This window comes from Agelaius phoeniceus, chromosome 6, assembly GCF_051311805.1.
Source record: "Agelaius phoeniceus isolate bAgePho1 chromosome 6, bAgePho1.hap1, whole genome shotgun sequence".
NCBI classification, from domain to species: domain Eukaryota; kingdom Metazoa; phylum Chordata; class Aves; order Passeriformes; family Icteridae; genus Agelaius; species Agelaius phoeniceus.
The window spans coordinates 19,488,574-19,510,715 of NC_135270.1; positions in this window are offsets into that span (position 1 = coordinate 19,488,574).

Consider the following 22,142-nt stretch of genomic DNA (forward strand, 5'->3'; position numbering starts at 1 on the left):
TGGCCTAGCTCACTTCCCTGACAAGCCTTGTCACAACTGTGAACTTGGGAGAGCTGAAAGACACAAGAATTTGCTTCTGCAGTTTAGATGTGTGAGTAGTCAGCATTTTAAACTAAAGTAGTCAGGAACTGAGTCACAAACCTTTCATGTGGAGTAGGTAGTAGGCTGGCAGGCAAAGCCTTACTCATACCAAGATCACAGCTGGAGAACTCAGCAGTTCCTGGGACATGGCAGTCACATCCTGGTTCTCAGGGCAAATACTTGGACCCCCCAGTTCAGTGGTTTGCAAGTACTGACTTTCTACCAGTAAGGCCCGTTTCCCCTCATATAGTGAAGATTTAGGACAAAATTATGCAGCCAAAATAGAAGATTAAGAAATACAAGTATGCCTTTCACTTTAAGCAAATACTAGAACTTGAAAAGACATGTCCCAGAGGTCTTCAATTCAGAGAAAACAGGTCTGTATTTTGGACTTCAGTAACAGCAATAGTGTATTTATTTAGGGTATAGTAAAACTTCTGGTTTCTGCTAGTAGTTTCAGATTCTACAATAAATATAACTTTATTCATCAGAGCACATGATCTCGAGCTGGGAAGTCACAGCGTTCAAGTTAACATTGCCAGAAGCAGTTAAACAAATATTATTGTCCTCACAGTTTATACCCCAACCAAACCTCCCACTTGCTTTGGAATATCAAGTCATGGCTGCCCTGATATCCCTCCTGTTCTCTTGGTAGCTGAGCTTTTTAGAAAGGAGTTCCAGCACAACAAGGCCCCAGGTACCAGCTTCAAACAACAGTGATGCTACCAGCAATTACAGAGCTCCACTTGAGTCTGAAAGGGGAAGTCAAGCCCATGGTGTTTGAAGAGCTAACCACACACAGCTCCCTGCTTTGAAAACAGTGCTTGCCATCTGAGTCACTCCCAAACCTCTGCTAAATTAATCTAAAAGGGACTTACTTGTTGCCTGAATTCCTCTTTTGCACACATCATTGTGACTTTCAGCTATCATTTACAATATATTTTCTCCTTTCTGTGTGCTGATTTCATCAGTCATTGCTTCCTCCACTACACCTCAATTTCATCTTTTACTAAAGGGGAAAAAACATGGGAAAAACCCCAAGCATACCACTAGGCAGGAAAATCCCTCTCCCCATAAGGTGAGAAGAATTTGGATCTACTTTACCCATTCCCCTCCTTACAGCTGCAAATGAACCATGGACATTTCTCCTCTTGGGGCACAACATCACAGCCCCCTCCTGACTGAGTGATGCCCACTCCTCTGGCACTCACACCATAAACACCAGCCAGGCCAGTGCACTCCCAGCTTGGCAAGGATTTGCAAACTGGCAGGTTTGATGAATATGTGAAGTTAGCCTTGCCTCTCTCAGCTAAAGCCAGCTGCATCCACTATGAGAGGAAACGCAGCCCCCAGCCAGAGGAAGAAACTGTGCTGGGTCAGATGACTGCACAGATGATGATAAGCCTTCCCAAGCTAGAGGGCAAATCGGTGGCATGTGGGATGCAGGGGGGGATGGAAACTTTAATTGGCCAATATCGTGTCAGAGCCTATCTGGTTTGCAATTAGAGGCAGGTATGCAGTGAGAGAGTTGAATTGCTGGCACCTCCTCAAGCCCTTGAAGATGTTCCCGAGCAAACACTCAGGAAAAGTCCTAAGCCAGGCTGTGCTGCCCTCAGGCTGGTGCACAGCAGCCCACTATATCCACAGAGGGAAATAAAGTAGCAGCACAGCTGTCACTTGCACAGGCACCCTACATGCAGCTCAGGCAAATCCTTCTCTGCTACTCCATTTCCTACTTCACTAGTGATTATCACATGCCAGGAATAGCCCGGTGCCATCGGGACAGTGCACAGACCTAGCACTGCCCACCCCAACTTCTTTACATCCCCTCTGTGTTGCTTCTGTCTTGTCTTTGTTCAGAGCCCAATTATGCTTGGCAGATGATTAAAGTACCTCTTTGCTCCTGGGTACAGAAGTGCTCTGCAGGCCACATTGGGATTGTCTGGGAAGTGCTGCCTGCCTCCATCACTTCTGGGTGCAGCTCAGCTGAACCAGCTCCTCCTAGTCAGGTTAGAGGTGTCAGCTCACCTCTCATGTGCCACAACTGCAAACCAAGGCACAAGGCTGCACTCAGAGATAATCAGAATATAAAGCACCAAAGAGTTTGCTCCATGGCACTTCCCACAAAGAGGGAAAAGAAAACTGTTTTGTTCATCCCTGACTCCAATGGGGACTTGTTGCTTTCTACACATCAGGCTCCCAGGGGATCCATTCCCAGCTCAGTGCCACAGGATGCAAAGCAAATCTAAATTAGACACACTACACGGCATGCAGCCCTGCCTCCTAACTACAGCAGGATCAAAGATAGCTGTAATTCCACTGACATGGGTTAGAATCACCTAATGAATGCTCTGGGGAGGAAATCTGGCTGGCTTTGGATCACTTGAGAGAAAGCAAGCAAGCTTCCAAGGCTGGAGAGAGAAAATGGGACAGATCCAAGACTTCTCAGGAAAGTTCATCAAAGCCCAGGTAGGATAAGGAGCAAAAACCAGATGAGGGAGGAAGGAAAGCACTGGAGGATAGTGTTCTCCATCCTTCCTCACCTCCCTCCAGTGTTCTTGGCCCTGTAATCTCCATGCAATTTAACATTATCTTCTGAAAGAGAAAACCACTCTTGCTATTCAGATGGCTCGTTGCTGCTAAGTGTTTCAAGCCTTTCTAGGTTCCTGGATTTTAGGCCTGGCAGAACTGAAAAGGTATGGGATGGCTTTGGTGCTTCTGAGACTATGGGTCCAGCTCCAGAAATGTGTGTGCGAAGATTAAAGAGTATTCATTGCTGGCATCAAGCTGCTACAGGATATGATTATAAAAAAAAAACCAACCAAAAAAACAAACAAACCCTACTGCTTTGGAAAGAGAAAGCAGATTTAAAACAACTGCAAAGCAAAAGCAGGTGGAAAGCACGTACTCTTGGGCTATTCATTTTTGCTGTGCCCATGAAGGGCTTGCAGTGCTGGAAGGACTTCACAAGTCAACATGGATTGGTGTCACCAAGTCCAGCAAGGGGTTGGAATTACTCTCCTGCAAGCCCCTCAAGAGCTCAGCCTTTTCCTTCATGTCCTGCCTGGTGCTTGCTGGGCCTCTCCCAGGACCTGCCAGGCAGCAGCTATGGAGCAGCTCTCATTGTGACTCTGATAGCTGGATTTTCCCAGCAGGCACCCAAAACTCCAGTCCTCCAGAGTTATGCTGGAGTTAATGAAGCAGCAGCCTCTCCACCTTGTTCCTTCCCCATGTTTGCCCTGTTCTGACCTGACTTCACCAACATTGGCTCCCATCTTGCTGAGTGATTTCTCTCTGGTCAATGACAGTGAGTTAATGAGTTTGTTTGGAATAAGAGTGTCTGCTGCAGAGATGGAGACATGCAAAATACACCCTACACTGCAGCCAGGGAGCAGGGGCTTACCTGGGGCCTCTGGCAAAGGACCTCAGGAGAAACCCAAGGTCAACCGTTACAGTTTTGGAGCTGGAGTTATCGAGGACCAGAAGCCCACTATACTCCCACCAAAAAAGAGAAATCAGCAGCCTATGAGGGAGTTCAAGCCACCTCAGGAGTTGCTGGGACAGAAGCATCTCGTTGTGGCACCACAATTGCCTGTCCTACACCGGATGTTCAAGGAAACATCCCCTCAACACATCACATAACCAGCACTAGATGGAGTAAGTGGGTAGCATTGACTACCGAAGGAGCCCGAATGGGAAAACCCTATTTCCTAGGAATCCTAGAAGAGATTTTGGAACAGTGCCTGAGAAGGTGACTTGTGCCCTAGAAGCACCACAATATAAGTTACCAGAGAATGAGAGAGGCTATGGGAGCTGGGAGTTAACAAAACTTGCATTCTGGCTACTGCTGAGCAGCGCTGTCCCTGTGGCATTCCTTCTCCCCCATGAAGGGCCTGGGAGCAGGCAAGGTCCTGGGAGAGGACACATCCAGGCCAGCTGACCCAAAGCAACCAAAGGGATATTCCATACCTATATGACATCAGCTCAGATATAAAAGCTAAGGGAGGGAGAAGGAATAGGGGGTATTTGTTATTCTACAGTGTTTGCCTTCCAGACCTGATGGGAATTAGAGATTAATGTTTCCCTTTGCTTATGTACAAGAAAACTTTTGTTTCCCTTTTTTTTGCTTTACTAAACCACCTTACTACAACCCAAGAGTTCCCATCTTATTTGGCACACAGCCAAGTGGCCGGCCTTTTCGGAATTTATCCTGAAAAGGGAGGAACTCAAGACAATATATTTTCTACAGAACATTTCACTTCCATTTTTATCCCAGTAATATCAAATCCCGCTCTTTCCCTCAAACATAAGCCTTTCCTACATTCCACTTATATCATAGTAATAGAAAATATTCCCCTTTCACTCCAGCAGAAGGTCTTCCCAAGGGTGCACCACATGTGCATTTTGGACATGAGTCCAAAAATACTAGAGATGCAAAGTAGAATAGAATTACCTAGAACAGAATGGAGCAAAACACAACACATTTTACATGCAGCATTGCACTTCCATTTATATCCAAGTATCAGAAAATCTTGGGTTTTCATTCCAGCAAAAGGTCTTCCCATGTGTGCACTGGGGCCAGGACTAGACCAGTCAGAGAGATGCACAACAGGGAAGTGAGGAGATGAGCTCTTTGGGATGCAAGCAAAACATGGTGGAGAGGTATCACAGTGTGGGACAGGGACCTTGGTTTGTTTCCTTGTGCATTAAGGGGAGCTCCAGAGCTTTTGAAGTACACGACTAAGAGAAGTTAAAATACTGGCAGACAAGTTTCCCGGGGAAACTGCTATAAAATCCCTCCTCTCACCTGATCAATAGCTTTAATTTACTTCCTTCTCCTTTACCCATCTCTTAAATTTTCACAGAAAAAAAGCAATTGCAAACCTTTCCCACACTTTTTCTTCCCCTATGACCACACAGATCTAGTTTCTTCTCCCACTCCAGACTGTCTTGGTTACTGGATGCGGTTTCCAGTAAAATTAATTCCTCAATTCCCCAGTGACTTTCCTACAGCTGGCCATGGCTCACTGGGGAGGAGAAAGCCCAGGCAGGCAGCTCTCCAGTGGGGAAATAGCCACCTCAGCAACAGGAGAGAGGAGGCAGCACCAAAATACCACCAACAGCTGCTAAGACAAACTATTAGAGGCTATTAGAGGGCTGCAGCTGCTCCTCTCTGATTAAGAGACTGGGGCAGAAAGAAAAGCACAGCAAGAGGGGGATTAAAATCTGAAAGAGCCTGTCCTGCATGGCCAGAAGTAAGGGAAGTAGCTGATGCTTATTCTCCCTCTCACAGTACAGGCTGGGCTGTGCATTTTATTCACTATCCAGCCTGAGCTAACATGCAGCTCCTGAGCAAGGCCATGCTCTTTCTTCCCACTGCCTGAACCAGGACTAGATGCTCGTGTTATGCCAGGAGTCCTGGCTGTACCACACAACCCCTCATGGGCCCTCTGGCTCTACTGCAAAGGCACCAGGTTGAAAGAAACCTTTTCTTACTATCACTGTAGGAACAGGAGATAAGTTCAACACAACCAGGCTATAAAAGATCCATACCTCTCTTTTCCTCTTGTGTTCATTTTCCTTAGGTGGAGTTGTTACAAACTGAGCTGAACAAGCCATGCTCTTGCTCCATCTCCTTCTTCAACAGGACTAAGAACCTCAGCAGCATGAATTCAGGACTTCTGCCCTACTACCAGAACCAGCCCACCCTTCCTGCCTCCCTTCGTACCTTCCTTCCTGCCTGCCTTCCCATCTTGATCCAGCTGCTGAGGCAGGTCTCATCCACATCCCCAGACTCCTGTGTGTGGTCCAGGAGGGCAAAAATGGCTGGTGATGAACTGCAGCAGACCAGTCTTTGGGATCACTCTGCTCCCTGCAGGATGCTAAGATAGAGAAAAACACTCTGAAGTGGGAAGTGAGACAGGGTGTGAGCTCAGTAGCCATAAAGAAGGGTGCCTTGCCCAGAGAAGAAATGTGTAGTGGCTTCTGAAGACAACTACTTCTCTTACCCCTCTGAGGAACAGAGTGAAGCAGTCACCAGGCCTCATGGTACAGCCAGATGAGAGGCTGGCCCTTTGCAACATGAATAAGACCCCAAAATTGCTATCAGCAATCAGAAGACTCAGAACCAGATAGCCCAGAACCCCCAAAACATTTTAGCTTTCAAAGGGGTACCCTACCAATTTCTTGGGCATTTTATTTTTGGGCTCTGCATTAGTGTTGTAGTGGGGGGGAACTGATCTCCCCAAAACCTGTTTCATTTTTTAACCAGCTATTCCCTACACATGATCTGCAGACACCATGGGCTGGCAGTAAGAAAGTGCACGAAACTGAAGGCTTTGTACTTTGAACCCCTTTCCACATGATGCCATGATGCCCAGGAGCTCAGCTGGAGATAGAGGGAAGGGGTCACCCAGAAATCTGGAGTTGCACTGTTGTCACTATAGTGCAAGAGTTCTATATTGCTAGAGTTTCATACCTCCTTGATGTTTCTTGTAGGCAGCTCCTCTAAGCATTGACTCTTCCTTGTCCTCACAGGAGCCAACTGACTCCAGTTCCCACCAACCCACTCTTTTACAACACTCTTCTTATTGGCCTGTTAACATCAGGCCTGCTCCTAATCGTTCATAATTGGTTCAGCTGCAACTCTTTAGGGGATAAGATTACATTCTATACCACCTTCATTTACCCATACTGTATCCCCTACATTGCACCACCAGCAGGATAAAGACAAGCTGGCACTACAGAGCTGGTGTGAGTTCACAGTTCTCCAGGTGTTAGCTAGGGGTGTAACCAGCCAAGGATTGATGGCTTTCCTAGGGCCACATCATCCTTTTCTGATCTTAGGCATGTTTTCTCTTTGCAGGAGCAGCCAGCAATTGCTGGCAATTTTGGAGCAATTACTGCTCCTAAAAGCACTGCTGGACTAGATGGCTCGAGGCTCTGAACCTGAGTGGCAGTTCCCACTTGTTGCCACAGATATCATGTTCCTTGACAAGTGTTCAGTTGCATATTATTTCAAAGCCCCTTTGATTTGGCTCTTAAGTTTTCCTGGGCTAGCAAGCAGAAACCCAGGGAGCTTGGACTGGATGTGGGAAATGGCTGCATGCTGGAGAAACAGCTGTGGAGAGGGGACACAAAGAGGTGACTGAGGGCTGAAGCCCCGTGTGAGCACGTGCAGTGACAGCCCCAAGCCACCGTGGAGCAAGTGTGGGCAGCTGGCAGAGTTCGTGCCCTTGTGCAAGGCAATTCCAGCATTCCCGGCCTTCCACACAGCCCTGGCAAACCATGCATGGAGGAAGGGCAGGACTCAGCAAGGTCAGAGGGGTCATGGCCTCCACACAGCCTGCTCAAGGCAGTCTGAGAAAGGGGATAGGGTGACTTAATGCCACTTGATGTTCAAGAGCACTAGGTCATTAGGTGGGTGGAACCACAGCAGAAGAGGTTTTTAGGGTGATACCACTGAAAGAAAGCACCTGAATTTCCCTTCCTGACACCAGCCCCTTTGCTAGCATAAGAGCCCAATCCTGACTTCCCCAAAAGCCCATGACTGTGAACAGAAACACATGAACACAGGCCCTAAAGGCTGGTAGCATCCCTTGAATGAGTTCAGCTGTGTACCATATGAATGTACAATAAGAAGACAAAAAGACACTAAAAGATTGATTTGTCTAATCTCAGAAAGAAATGTAGCTGGGAGCTTGAATTTGTATTGAGATCCTCTCCAGCAGCTCAGAAAGCCATCACCATTTTTTTTCCTAGTAGCCTGCCAGACTTGGCTTATTAGGACTTCCAAATTTGTTACAATAAGAGTGAAAACAGAGACTTTGGAGATATTGAAGTGAAACTGTCTTGGTGTAAGCCCTACAGTGCTTGCACAGAACAGGCTGGTAATGGGAATGTATCCTCCACCTCTCTACTATAAGGTACCAGACAGAGGCTTTCCATGGCAGTACAGCCATCCCCAAACTGAACATGGCACCTCTCCTGTGCTGCAGACACAAGGGCCATATCTCATCTCTGACCTCTGTGCAGAAGCAATTTCTCCAGGGAAGGAAGCTGCTCCCAGCATCGAGCACCCTGCAGAGACAGGGCAAGAACCTGGCAGCACCAAGGTGGCTGTGGCTGAGGGGCCCTGCCCTGTCCCTGTGCCCAAGGGAACACGGGTGTGAGACACACCAGACATGTGCCTATGTCACATCATCCTCCTGCTGCAGGAACCTGGCATGGATCCTCAGGGAGGGCTGCAGCTGGATCTGCCTCCCCACCCTTCTTCTCCCCACTCCAGCCGGATCTAATGGCTCAAATGTTTTCTGCACCCTGAAGCAGGGAGTTTAATATACCTGATGACATTTTTACTGACATTAATTCTAATGAATGCTGATATTCTTGCTGTCCGTACCTATTTAGTCTTTCTCTGAATCTTGATGTATCTTTGCCCTCAGGAATTTCTGGGGCATGCTCATTTCATGTCATAGGGGAAAATAAATTAAGAAAAATAGATTTTCACAGCTTAAAATTTCCTTTCACCTGTTTCACTGTCCTGATGTGATAAGAGAGACCCATTTATCATTTCCTATATTCCCAGCCTGTCTTTTGACTGATTTCCCAGGCTTTCAAAGTAGCAGATTCCCTCATAAAAGAATCATCCTCTGACTTGCCTACAGAGATGTGGGTTGGAACACCAGTCTTCCTTTGTTTTGCATTTTTTCTTAGTGGCATTGCCTAAAAATCCTGCCACTATGCCCTAGTCACAAGACATATAAGATTTCACCTTCCAGGAAATCTGTTAAATGTATGCATGGGTTTTGAGAAATCTCTTAAATGCGTGGATGGGTTTTGCATAGAGCATCACAAAAATAAAAGAGTAAGGTCACAGAGGCTTACGTTGGCGTGGAAAGCAAGTGAAAGGAGGCCAGTGGAAAAGGGGAGGGAAGGGGAGGTGCTGAGTTGAAATGGGTGACCCTGCAGCCATCCCTATCTTTGCAGTGTTCCTCTCGTGTTTGCTTGCCCTACAGAGTGTCTTTGGGTGGCAGCACAGGCCTGGCTCCCGGGTCTTGTGCAGGCAGGAAGAAGGAAGCTCTGAGGAGGAAGCTGTGATGCACTGCAGGCTGGAGGGAGGTGTGTCACCTGGGATGGGCTGTCCCCAGAGGCCAGTGTCCAGCTCTCTGGAGTTGAGCTGAGGTGTCCCCAGTGTCCAGCTCTCCAAGGTGCAAAGGCCAGGAAGGGCCATGGCAGTGGGTGACAGCTCAGGGCTGCTTGCAGGAGGTTGGCTCCTGGGTGGTGGAAGCTCTCCAGGTAAACAGGAATTTAGAGCTGCAAGGAGAAAACAGAAAGTAAGAACTCTTTTTGTCATCCTCTGTCCACCCCTTCCTGCAGAGGCCAAATGTAATCTGATTATCTTTGGGGTCTTCCTCCTTTCACCCATGACCATTTCAGCCCTCCTAGGCTCCAATCTCCAGAGCTGTCCACGCAGCAGCAGCATTCCTTGATGCCTGTCATCCTGACTGCCACTCTGAGGCAGAGGCTTTCTCTGGCCTCTTTGAGGATGCACCACTGTCTGAGTTTAGAGACAGCTTTAGGAGAAGACATTCTCAAATGAGTCGTCTCTCTAAAAGGATCCAACAGTGCCTTTCCACCAACAGGAAATGAATATTAATGGCTGAACGTGGGGGGGAAAAAAACCAACCCAACAGTTTATTAACAATCAGAATGCCCAAAAGGCAAGGGAAAAAAGAAAGTAAAGAAATGCTAGATATTAAACTGTCAGATCTCATCCCCCGCCCACACACCGGAACAAAACCCCAAAGTGCGAGGCAAAACACCTGCTCACGATGACCCGCGGTACAAGATGGCGCCGGCGTCTCCCTCAGGGAAAAATCCCCAAACGAACAAGAGCTTCACGCAGCAGTGCGGGCAACAGATGAAAACCTGGTGACTCTGGCGTCTCCTCTCCACGGCAGAGGAAGCAGCTGGGCTGGCACCTCTTGGTTTCCTTTCTGTCCCTGGCTCGGCTTCCCGAGGTGTGGGGCCGGAGCGGAGCGGCCCCTGTGCCGCAGTGCCGTGCCTCTGGCCTCGGACTGACGGGCTGTCAGTTCACCTCAGACAGCTGAAGGATTGCTGCTGCAGCTTCTCCAGGGCCAGGGAAGGGAAAAGCTTCTTGCCTGGGCTAACAAAACCAAGCTAGGCAAGCAAAAGCAGACTGCACCGCACTTTGGTTTTGGGGAGTAAGGATTTGAAAAAGCCGCAAGGAGCTCAAGGCTATCCCCTCCCCCGGCCGCACACCTTAAAGGTACGACAGTCACTTTGGGGCACAAAGCGGCAGGTCATAGAATAGATCATCATCATTCATCACCCCAAGACAACCACTTGCTCAGGTGTTCTACAGTGGACGATTTTTCTCTCCCAAACACAGTACATTAGATTTCACTTGAAATTTACTCACCAGGTCTGGTGCTGTGCTGCCTTCACGTGAGTGAGCATGAATGGACAACAGGTATGATTCCAGATGCAGCCAGGGGATGCTGAGTTGAGGAAGAAAAAAGAGGCTTATAACTAAAAACCTGGTATTTCTATATAAATATATGTTATTATGTAATTAAAAATATTTAAATTTGGGCAGAAGTACAGACAGTTGGGCAAATAGCTCTGTAAAATCTACCAGGAGAATATCACTGGAGCAAAGCACTACCACAGAGCGATGTTTCCTTTCTTCCTAATGCAGATTTCCCTATCTCAAGGCAAAGGTGTGGAGAAGAAGCCAGCTTCTGGCTCACAGGTGAAAACTCTCAGGAGACTGTTATTCCACTCTCAATATGAGTCAGTGTGTTTATACATTTAAGCTATTAAAATAATTTTACTCCTCAAAGTCTCAAAGCTTCCATAATTAGCCCCTGGCAATTTTAGGTTTGGAGCTGTTAATGTGAATTGGAGATTCATTCCTGTACAATTGCCTGTCCTGGCTGTGTCCGACTGGTTTGGGGGTGCCTGGGATAGCTCTGACACTGAGCTGCAGGCTCAAGTCCTTACATAGATTCTCCTGCCTGCCTGTAGTAACTATAGGCAATGATGTTCTTGGGATTGTAAAGCAGAATGTTCTACTGAAATAGCAAAAAATGTTTTGGTGATGCACTGGAGAGTCCCAGGAAACATGCAGGGGGTGGGAGCTGTTTGAAAGGAGCACAGAATGGAGATGTGAAGGCTTTTCCCTTTGGTCTGGGGAAGGGAGCAAGAGGCCTTAATTACCTGGGATTATTCCTTGTGTTTTCCAGGGTTTGTGCTTCCTTCTCCAAGCTTGGCTTTGTAGTGCCGGGCTCTCATGCAGGTACCGGCAGATTTGCGTGAGCTCAATGCACAGCTGCTTTTCTGGAGCCAGGATCCAGTTCCAAGGGCCCAGTGCAAGTTCAGCCTGGGGCCAGCAGAAGCCCCCAGCATCACCAGGGTTTCTCTCCACAGACTTCATGCATTGCAATGAAGACAAGCTCTTCCCTACAAATGGCTGGGAGGGAGAAGCTGAAGGAGGGGGATTTTTCACCTTGAGTTCCTGTAGTTGCCTGAGGGACAAAAGTGTCACACACTTGGCTTTTCTATTAAAAACAAGCCTGAAGGAAGGGACCTTCTTTATTTAATGTTTATGTAGCCCTGACAAAACACCACGTAAGTGGACTTGAAGCAACTGTGTCCAGTTCAAGCACACCTGACCACCAAGGTTCTTAGATCCCTTTTGTTCTACACTCATGTTAGATCTCCTCAGACTATGGTAGATCTGAGATTCATCTCTTGAGACAAATTTTGGGGTCAAACCAATTCAGCACTCAGTTCCAAGTCCCCTAAGCCACAGTGTCCTGTGCTATGCTGCCGTGCAGGGAACTCTGAAGGTAGCCAGGAGGTGTCACTGAACACTTTGAGAGCTCTGGCATCCAAGACTTGGTCCCAGCCAGCAGAGTCTTCAGACAAGGCTTGGCTGGTCGAAACAAAATTATTATGGATTTGCCACGTTGAATGGCACCTTCCTTCAGATGCTGGCCAGGAAAAAAAAATTCAGAGGTGCTGGCAGCCAGCCCAGGCACATGGATGCAGGATTGAGCGGCCTTTGATCGGCTCAACTTGTTAATCTGCCCACACGTGCCACATGTCTCCTCCCCAGGATCTCCCAGCTGCTTTGGTGCCTGGCAAACCTCCCATATCCACCCTTCCCTCCCTCCTGCTCTCTAAGCACCTGCTTTCCATGGCAAGGGAGGGAGTGGAGCCCTGGCTCTCCCAATTCCTGCCAGCCCAGTCATTGTGCAGTGCAAGTCCTGCTCTCCAGACGTGTCTCCTCAGCTGAAAGGAAGAGACAAAAGGCAGCTGCCCAGATCATGAGCCATGCATTGAGCTCAGGCATCTCCCCCACTATTCCCATGCTCTCCGTACTGCTGGGCCTTTGGCAGCCCTCCCACCATGACCCTAAAGTCATTCCTGACTGTGCTTCTCATGCCCCATATGGGCCCTTTGGGTAAACAAAAGCCACCCAAAATTTCTGCCAAATGTGAGTCCTCCCTGCCCTGCCTGCAGCAGCCAGGCTGGCAGCTCCCTGCCCTGTCCCCTGCTGGGGTCCCTCCTCCTGGCCTGTGCAGCTGTCCTTGGGGACAGTGGCAGCTGCTGGACTGGGGAGTGGGGATCTTTCAAAGTGCCAGTTTGTGATGGGCTCTCATGGGAAGGAGTCAGGAGTGCTGAGACTTGCCCTGCTTGCCTGCCTGTGCACCCTCAGCTACCCTCCCTGGCACGGGTGGGCACCTTGAGGAGCTGGTGAAACCTCCTGAGGACCAAACCAGATCTGGACACTGTTTCTTCCTTGCTGTTGACTTGAAAAATCAAGTCCAGGATGGTTCTAACCCTCCTGGATGAGCATCATGACAGTGATGGTACAGTGGTGTTTGCTGGGGAGGTGGAACAGCCCACTTGCTTGTTCCCAGCCTTCCCCACCATCCCTGTGTGCTGGTGGCTGCTGCTGGGAAAACCAGCGATGCATCTTCTCTGGAAATAACGAGCGTGGGATTGTTTCTAATCCGACCTAGCCAAAGCAGTCCTGATAAGAACAATCCCTCATCAGGAGTGTTCCTGATGACCTTGGACAGAAGCTGCTGTCCCTGACAACCGTTCTCAGCTGCACCAATATTCCTTCAGAGGTATTTCCTATGAATACAGCACCCTACTTCTCCAGAAATGCCAAACTTTGCCTTTGACATGCAGGGCCTGATGCTGGACAACATCTCCCACTCAAACTGGAGTCCCAGACAGGAGTAAACCATCACATGCAGTGAGGGGTCAAAACCAGGGAGTCAGGAAGCACCCTGAGCTGTGCCTCCCCCCATGCAGCTGTGTCCCCTCATACACTACTCACACAATCTGCATGGGAATATGATCCCTCTGGGAGCTTCTCTGTGTGTTTTAAGATTCTTTCTGCTTGCAGAAGTACAGAAGTATTGTGTGCTTGGGACAGCTCTGTGTCTGCTTCCTTGTGTGATGTCACACCACTGCCATATGATCCTCACCCAGTCTCATCAGGTGGTGGCAGCCCAGGGCCCCACCCAGGCAAGCAAAGCCGGGAGTTGTACTGACAGCCAGCAGTCAGAATTTGTGCCTCCTTCCCCCTGTATTTACCCCACAGAAACAAAATGCAAATATGTGTTTAAAAAAACAAACTGCAGGGATCTGGCAGGGGACCAGGTGTCATGTCTGTGTCACTGTGTCAGCTCTTGCAGGGCCTACGGCAGCATCACCAAGACAACAACCTTTCAAAGGAGGAGCAGTCAGTTCCCCTGGAGAACACAGCAGCAGCCTGACCTGGCAGCCTCCAAGGTCTGCTTGGCTCTAGATAAGCATCTGCTTCCCCACACAGCACTTATCTCTTTTTCCAAGGCTCTCATCACTGGAGCTAAGAGGCTTCATGACTGATTTACCTTTTACAACAAACTAGCTGGGAGGTGAGTATTATTTCATGCTAGAGATAAGGGCACATTGATTGAACTCACCTAGAAAGCTTGTTATAAAGAAGGAAGAGAATTTAAACCTGTGGAGCTCTGGTATCACTCATTAGCTGCAGGCAGAAGCTTTACTCCATGTGGGAGTGCAGCTCATATCCCTACAAACCATTTCTCTCCAAAGAACCTGCTAGGAAACCATTTTATCCAACCACCCTGTGGCTGAGGCAGAAATGAGAAGATGAAAAGTGCTACCTGGTAGTAGCATAACATTTCCAATCCTGGGTTAAAATGAGGGATTTCTAAAAAAACCAGGAGGTTGGGAAAGTGGCAGGGGGAATAACAGGTTGGAGAAACAGAAGTCTGAGTTCCTTTTACCTCTAGGATTTGGCACAGGGATCAAGGGCAGTATGCTTGGCCCACGTTGCTCAGTCTGTAGCCTTGTCTCCCTGCACACCTGCCTGTGTCAAAGCTGAGGAGAGCCAAGGCTCAGCTTTTCTTTGCTGGGTGCCCCACTGTGAGCATCCCCAGTGAGCCGAGCCTGGCTTTCTGCCCCGCCGAGGTGAAGATCTCACTCTCACTCCCGCAGCTTCCTCTTCCTGCCGAGGCAGGGGGAGCCCGGCACCCACCCCTCCAGACAGCCCTGCTGGCACTGCCTGGCTGCAGTGAGCACGGTGGAGCTCGGGCAGCAAGGGCAGCATCTCCTCTGGCCAAAGGGAAGGGATTTCTGAATGGGATGCATGCACCATTCAGCTTCTGGCTCAAGCAATATCTTGCTGTGGTCCCGATGGGGATAACAACGTGGCAGGAAAAACTACACTAGAAAAAAGACACGTGTGGGGGCTGAGGTGGGGAGAGGAAGAAGCAATGTAAGCAAAAGGAGGAAATGCTATGGCGAGCCAAATGAGCCTGCAGGGAGAGGGCTTCTTCATGTGCCAGGGATCCATCCAAGCACTGACTTCACTGTTGTTCTTTGAAGAGAGATAAAAACACCAGTTCACTCAGACCATGGCCCAAAGGTCTTTGGCAACAAACCCTTCTGTTGCCCTCTCCTGGAGCCAGCTCTGCTCCTACAGGGAAGGTTTGCCATCCAAAGACAGCTGGGCAAGGGTGAGAGAAAAAATTAAATCTGTTGAGTGTTTTTTGGTGCCCCAGCAGTAAAAGATCCCATCATAAGGGCACCTAGTTTCTTATGAAATTTGAGTACATCCTGGAAAACTCAAGCCTCAGAGTGGAATGTTTGAGCATCAGACTATATGTTGAATTTTCCTTACTCTAACTGAAAAGAAGCCTGCAAATGTTTCTTGCACCCTTATTTTCAAGGGCAGCAATTGAACAGTTTTTTTTTTTTTATTTATTTTATTTTAGTAAAGCAGGGCTGGCAGTTGGAAATGCTCACATTTCAATGAGCACTGAAAACTATAAATAAGAGGAGTCCTGAAATGAATTCAGGTGGTACAGACTGCAGCATGCCCTGTGTGCACACAGGGTTTAGAAATAGAATTTTTTAGAAAGAACTACGGTGTTGGTGCCCCAGATTGTTTGTTGCCCAATTTGTGCTAGTTTCTCTTTATTTACTTAAGATTAGGCCCTATCATCCCAGTCTCCAGGTTGTTTAATAGGGAAATGGTACCTTTGTGCCTTTTTTTAAAGGCTTTCTGCATGGGGACTCAGAAGTGTTCAGGAGTGACATTTTGGAGATGTCCCTCTCATCATTCTCGTCTCTTTCATAGCTCTGTGAGACATTTTCTTAAGTGATGCATTGTGGGAATTTGAGAAAATACCCTCAGCATGCAGTCTGAAAACTTGCTGTTCTCACTCACTGGAAGTGAAACTATTCCTTCCCTAAGAGAAATAGAGACTTGTGTCTTTGGGTCAAAACCACACTAAACGTGTGCCTTCTGGGGAATGTCCTTGACATCTGTTTTTAAACGTGTGTTAATGAACAAACCAGTGCCTCCAAGCAGAGTCACGGCTCCCAGAAGAGCACCTTAATCATTAACCATAAACTGCACAATTTCCCTGCAGCTTAGAGTGCAGGGCTTTAGATGGAGATCTCGTTAAGGGCCATCAGGAAACATCCCAGCTCCAGTGCCTGGGAGGGCACTGAGCAGGGACCACTCACAGCCCATGCTGTATTATTGCTTACATCGACTGAAGGTGTTCCCCCCCAGTCACTGATCTGCAGCAAGCACAGGACTGAACTCCAGTATATATCCCAGGAGGCCTTTTGTTTGGTCTCTTTACAGCTTAAAAAGAGTTCTCTCCCCTGGATTCCTCCTCTCATCCCATTTTAATTAAAGGCATCCAGACATTACTGAACTGTTCTCAAGTTCAGTGGTTTTCAGATCTGCCCTCTAGCATGCAGGAGGGAGAGTTCAGGTCAACCCCAAAAGGAGCAACTAGGCTCGCAAAAACTCAAGTTTTTAATCAAGGCATCCCCAAGCTAATTTGTTGGTGGAGGGGGTTTTGTTTTGGTGTTTGTTTGTTTTTGTTACGTAGTCAGATATCCCAATAGCCTTGTGTGAGTGCAGGGAAGCTGCACTGTGTGAAAAAAGTGAAACCCAGGGTGTGACCTTGGAAGGCAGAGTTTGCTTTGATTTTCTTAAGGCTGAGGACAGGGGAGCCAATAAGAGCTGAGGCACAGAAGTCATGCTGGTGGCTTGCCTTGCAAGGCAGCTGCCCCAGGGGCTGATCGCCTCCCTTTGTCAGCCCAGCGTCTTTATCAGCTGCTCCACAAACGCTCTGAGTCCAGTCGGTCGGGTTCGCTCCACAAACAGAGTATTTGCTTTCAAATATTGAAGCCAAAATCGGTTGCTGAAAAGGACATCCAGGTACTGAATGGCCTAGAAAGAGAGGGTTGGTTTCTTTTAATGTATGTATGTACACAGGACACGCTTTGTAAACAAACTGGTGCCATCAACTGAAGGTTCCCAGGGTTTCTGGCAACAGGAGGGGGAAATTGGCATGGAAAAAGAAAAAGCAAAGTCTGTAGCCATCGCCAGGCACACAGGAGCTGAAAGAATAACAGATTCAGGTTATTGGGCCAGAAATGTTCTATTTTATCATAGGCTTACAGAACTTGTGCAGTCCTTTCCCTGTACTTTAATGCAGCACCCAAACAACTTTGTCCTCAAAAGAGGAGACAGGGCTGAACAGCTTTTCAGTAACTCATCAGTACTTGCACTGTTCACAGAAATCTTGATGTAATAAAAATATGGATGCATTGGTGACAAGGGCAGCGACCAGTCTTCTGCTCTGTATTGGTGGCAGGTAACAGTTAAACCAAGATATCTGTAATTTAGCTAGGGCTCGAGGACAAAGCACTACCAAAATAACCTTTCCCTTTCTGAGTGACATCCTCATCTTCTGTATTATCCTTCTGTAGGATTAGAAATCCTACACAAAGGAGAGTTGGCCTTTACATCAACTGCCTGGTCCTGTTTTTTCAGGGAACCCCTCATTCTTCAGGGAGGATGCAGTGAAGACCAATGAGTTCACTCCCAGTGACCTGAAAGCCTCTGGGAACTGTAAGAGAAGCTTATGACTAAAGCTTCCCCTGGGGGAGGATCAGAGTCAGGATAAGCAAAGTTATGTCGCAATTTCTGGGTCAAAAATGTGTAAATATGCTGTTCACTCACTGACCTCCTCTACAAGAAGAGGATAAACCAAGTAGTGAGCTCCACTAGACTCTGAGTCCTGCTCCCTCAGGTTCTGGTGAACACCACTTAGAGCTTTTAAAGTAGCTTCTTTAGGAATTGTCACCTACTGCTGCTTCAGCTGGCAGCATACCAAGATTCACAGGATCATCTCTGGTTTGACCCAGTGGAGATGAGCTTTTAAAGCCCCATTTCCTGCATCTCCTGCCCAGTCCCTTTGCAATTTTACACGTGTTTCTTGAGCCAAACACATCATCCCATTACATTTTTCAGAGGTCAGCAAGCTTGTACTCACAGAGCATCCAGTTTTTCCAGAGCCCATGCAGTGATGCAATACCAGCAGCTTTCCAAAACAAAATTTGTTCAGTAGATGCACAATGCCAGCCTTGCACTGCCACTGAAGCAACCTGTGACACACAAGTACTGGAGGTAAGGTTAGTCCTGGAGCAGAATACTCTGTGAGAACAGAAATTAATTAACTTACAGATTTGGTCAGATCCCTGCCAAGATTTCTAGTCCACTGCACTGTTCAGTGATGACTTAGACTTGACATGAGGAGTCCAAGACTTGACAGAGGAACATAAGGTTCTCGAGGTAGTGCGAACTTGCTTGTTATGCCAAAGGCAGGAGTGCTAAAATGTGTCTGATGCAAACCCATACTGGAAGAGTCCAGCTGAAAAAGCTGTATCCAGAGACTTAATTTACAGCTGGATTCTGAAAGCCTGGGTCTCTCCCACAGGTAAAGATATAAGTGAACATTACCAGGAGGTCTGACATCTGAGATAGAAACTCTTTGCAATACATAAATATTTCACTGGGAGCCTGCAGTTTTGTTAGTGCTCTGGGTGCTGCATTCTTACATTGAGCAGCAAGTGAAAGCAAGAGGCCTGGTTTGGGTGTCTGAAGACAGTGAGGGTGCTGGCATCCCCTTCCTCAGGGCATTCCTGCCTGGAGGACCTCTGCTGGACATGCCCGCTCCAGCATCCCGGGTTCATTTGAAGCCACTCTCTTCTGTTGGCAGCTCTTGGCACAGTGCCCAGCTCACAGCATGGGAGGCTGTGAGCCATGAGGCAGCCAGGCAAAAGCAGAAGCAGCATGAGCTGGATTGGGAAGCCCCTTCCCTGAAAGATCTATGCTTCTGTATTACCACCTTGCTCTGGGGCAGAGCACCAACTCACGGTGCCCTGCAGGGGCCTTGGCAGAGCAAGGCCCTGAGGATGCCCAGTGAAAACCAGGGACTTGTGCAACAAGAGCATTTTAAAACTGCTATTTACAACCTCTCCAGTTTTTCCTTTCTTTTCCATCCCTTCCTCTTTTTGTATTTCCTTTCTTGGAAAGTGAGAACAGAAATTGTGACACGAAGTGTGGTTTCACATATAACACAGCATTCAACCATGGAAACTTCTGCTTAAGTATGACTTACTGGTTCTTATTTTGTCTTCTTTTGATTAAATTGAACAGTAGAAGGGATCATAACCATGAGATCCACTTGCTCCTCAGAAAGCATCACTACCTGTCAGTTACTCAATACTTTTGTAGGTGTACAAATACTTTTAATATAAATATTTTACAAAAGCCTGCACATTTCTAATTAAATTAAGCAAAAATGTAGAAAAAAATCAAAACTAGTTGGCAGAGGTCAGAAAGGAAAATAAATGAAGACATTAGGATAAACTTCCATTTTACTTTAGGTTGCTCATTCTTTCAGACTGAAGTGAAAAGACCTCTGAGAATTTCAAAATCTGAAGTTTGTCTTGAGCCTTCATCCAAAACATAATTCAGTGTAAATGAATTATGATTAAAAAATGAGAAAATGATTAATCTTATTTCTAAAGACAACCTAGTATTTTTCCAAACAACTCTAATGAGGGATTTGTGAAATAACCATTTGTCTTTGCAGCTGTAGTCTCCTAATTAGAGTTTCATTCTAAGGTGAATTTTTAAACCCTTCAGACCTGAGACATTACACAAAATCCTCTATAATCTCTTCCTGAGGAAATGATTGTATTATTTAGTGTTCTTTGTGTTGGGTAATTACAGCAGGCTTCTTTCCTCCTTTCCATTCCTTGTTCTCTTTATGTACATTTGCCATGGGTTCCCAGGGCCACAGTCTGCTGCTTTCCTGTATTATTCTTCAGTAAGATGCAGCAAGAAGCAAAGGACACAGGCCTGGAGGGATTATTCAGCATGGAAGATTTGGGTTTTTAGCACAGAAACTGCAATACCCTTTACCTTCAATACACATATCTAGACAAACACAGGCTGTAGGAGGAAGTGCAACAGCAGGGAGAAAAAAGCACAAGCAGAGAGGAAGCTCTGAGAGTTTCCAGATGGCAAACACCAGAGCAGAGGTCAGCAAATGTTTGAGATGATTGCAGGCAGTGCTTTTCCTCTGCCCAACCAAAGGCTGAGGGTCCTGCTGGGGAGGAGATCTCTATCTTCAGGCAGGTCAGAGGCAGCTGGTAATGCTTCAATTCTCTTCAAGGCTGTGCCTTTTGGCTCTGCTTTATCTCTCACTTGGTGGGAGCTGGGAGTTTCTTATGGATGCCCTCACAGAATGTCAGAGCTCTTTAGACAGCAGTTGCCAGCCCTGGCTTTAAAGGACCTTCAGAATTGTTTCAGCTTTGAAAATCAGGAAGGATGGCTGATTCCCAAGGCATATTTTATTTTCATAAGAAGGAAACAATAAATAAAAGTAACATCCCCTAGGACTGGCAGCAGAGGCAGCATCTGTAAGGCTTTCTGAGAAGATATTTAGTCCAGCATGCTGGGCTGGAATTCAAGTGCTGTGTGCTGTTCCTGGCTCTGCCAGAGCATGCCTGTGACCTGTAACAAACCCCCCCTCACCTCTGCTTGTTCTCCAGCCTTTTCTAGCACCATTCCTCAGACAAGCACTCCAGTGCTGGTACCATTTCTCAAACAGCTTCTGCTCAGGATGTTTCCTCCAAAGGCAGGACTCAGTGTATTCATGCAAGGCAGACTGTACTGCATTCAGACTTTATTAGCTAATCCCTATTTAATGAGACTGGTAAGAAGTCGTGTATATATATACACACACACACAGCCTTGTTTGTGCATTATAATACAATAGCACTTAATGCTGAGGTAATAGGAGCTCTGCATACTTTGAAAATGAAAGCCATAGAAAGTGAATCTTGCATTAGGAAAAAACAAGTAGCCTGTTTTTTAGTGATCAGCTTTGTTGCCTGGGTACCAAGTACAGAAGTTCCTTTTTGCTTCTTGCCAGGAGCCTGTAAGAGTATGCAGTATTTTATTTCAGTCCAGAGCCATTATGGCCATTTATCCATCTCCACAGAAGTGCTCCATTTGTTGCTTCACATAGACCCAGGCTGGCATCAGGGACAATCCTCCCTGCCTGGTGAGGGAACTCACCCAAGAGTGCCTCAAGGATCTTTCAGGGCAGGATTTGAACTCTCAAAAGCTTTATTGTCTTGGTCAGGCCCAGAAAACAGTGATCCTTCACCTACCTGCTTTTCTGTAGGCACTGAAAGAATGCAAGGCTGTGCTGCCCAGCAGCTGCTGGCTGTATCAAGTGGGATAGCTGAATTGGGGTGGAGAAACACCAGCAGAGACTGCTAGACTTGGGATTTTAGCAGCCTGGAAAAGCTGTGATGACTGGCTGATGTAGTCTGCAGACAAGACAAGGCTGGTGTCTTGAGACACCAGCAGATTCAGTGTGACTTAACACAGCCTCACTCATCAGGTTCAGCTGAACCTCAGGAACTCACAGCACTGCAGCTGGAAAGCAGAATATACAAAGCTGAGGTGCTGGCACTTGGGCCAAGGGCAGTCATCTTTCTTTATTCTGGGAATGAATTTGCTTTCTCATTTTCTATTGCAAATCAGAGGATTCATTCTTCAGTTCCAAGTCCTAGAGACTCTTGCAGAATTAAGCCAGGTTCCTGCCTTCCCATCAAAATGTCTAATAAAACTGCAGGACATACTAGGTTCCTGAACAACATGGCTGCAAGTCCCAGTGCCTTTGAGGGCTTCCACAGCCATAATCACTGAGGAGAAATAATTACATCCACCTGGAGGAGTGAAACCCAGCTGATTCCATTTAAGCCGCAGTGCAACCTCAGCCAAATCAATATGCAGGAAAAAGTAGAAATTCTTATTGATAGTAGCAAATTTTCAGTGAAAGAGAGTTGATTTGCACATTTCCATGTTTTTCAGAACACTTATCACTCCTCCAAGCTGCTGTGAAGAAAAGCACCTAACAATCCCAGTGAAATTTTCCCAGAAGTATGTTCAGTGCTGGGGAACAGGGGTTTTCCAAAGTTACTTCTGACCCTTAAGTGACAAAGCCTAGCAGTGAAAACACAGCAGTTCTCAAGCAGCAAGAGATCAAAATACTGGTAAATATCAGCTTCTTCCCATTATGCCAAGTACCTTTGCATTTGGTGGAAAGGCCCAGAGT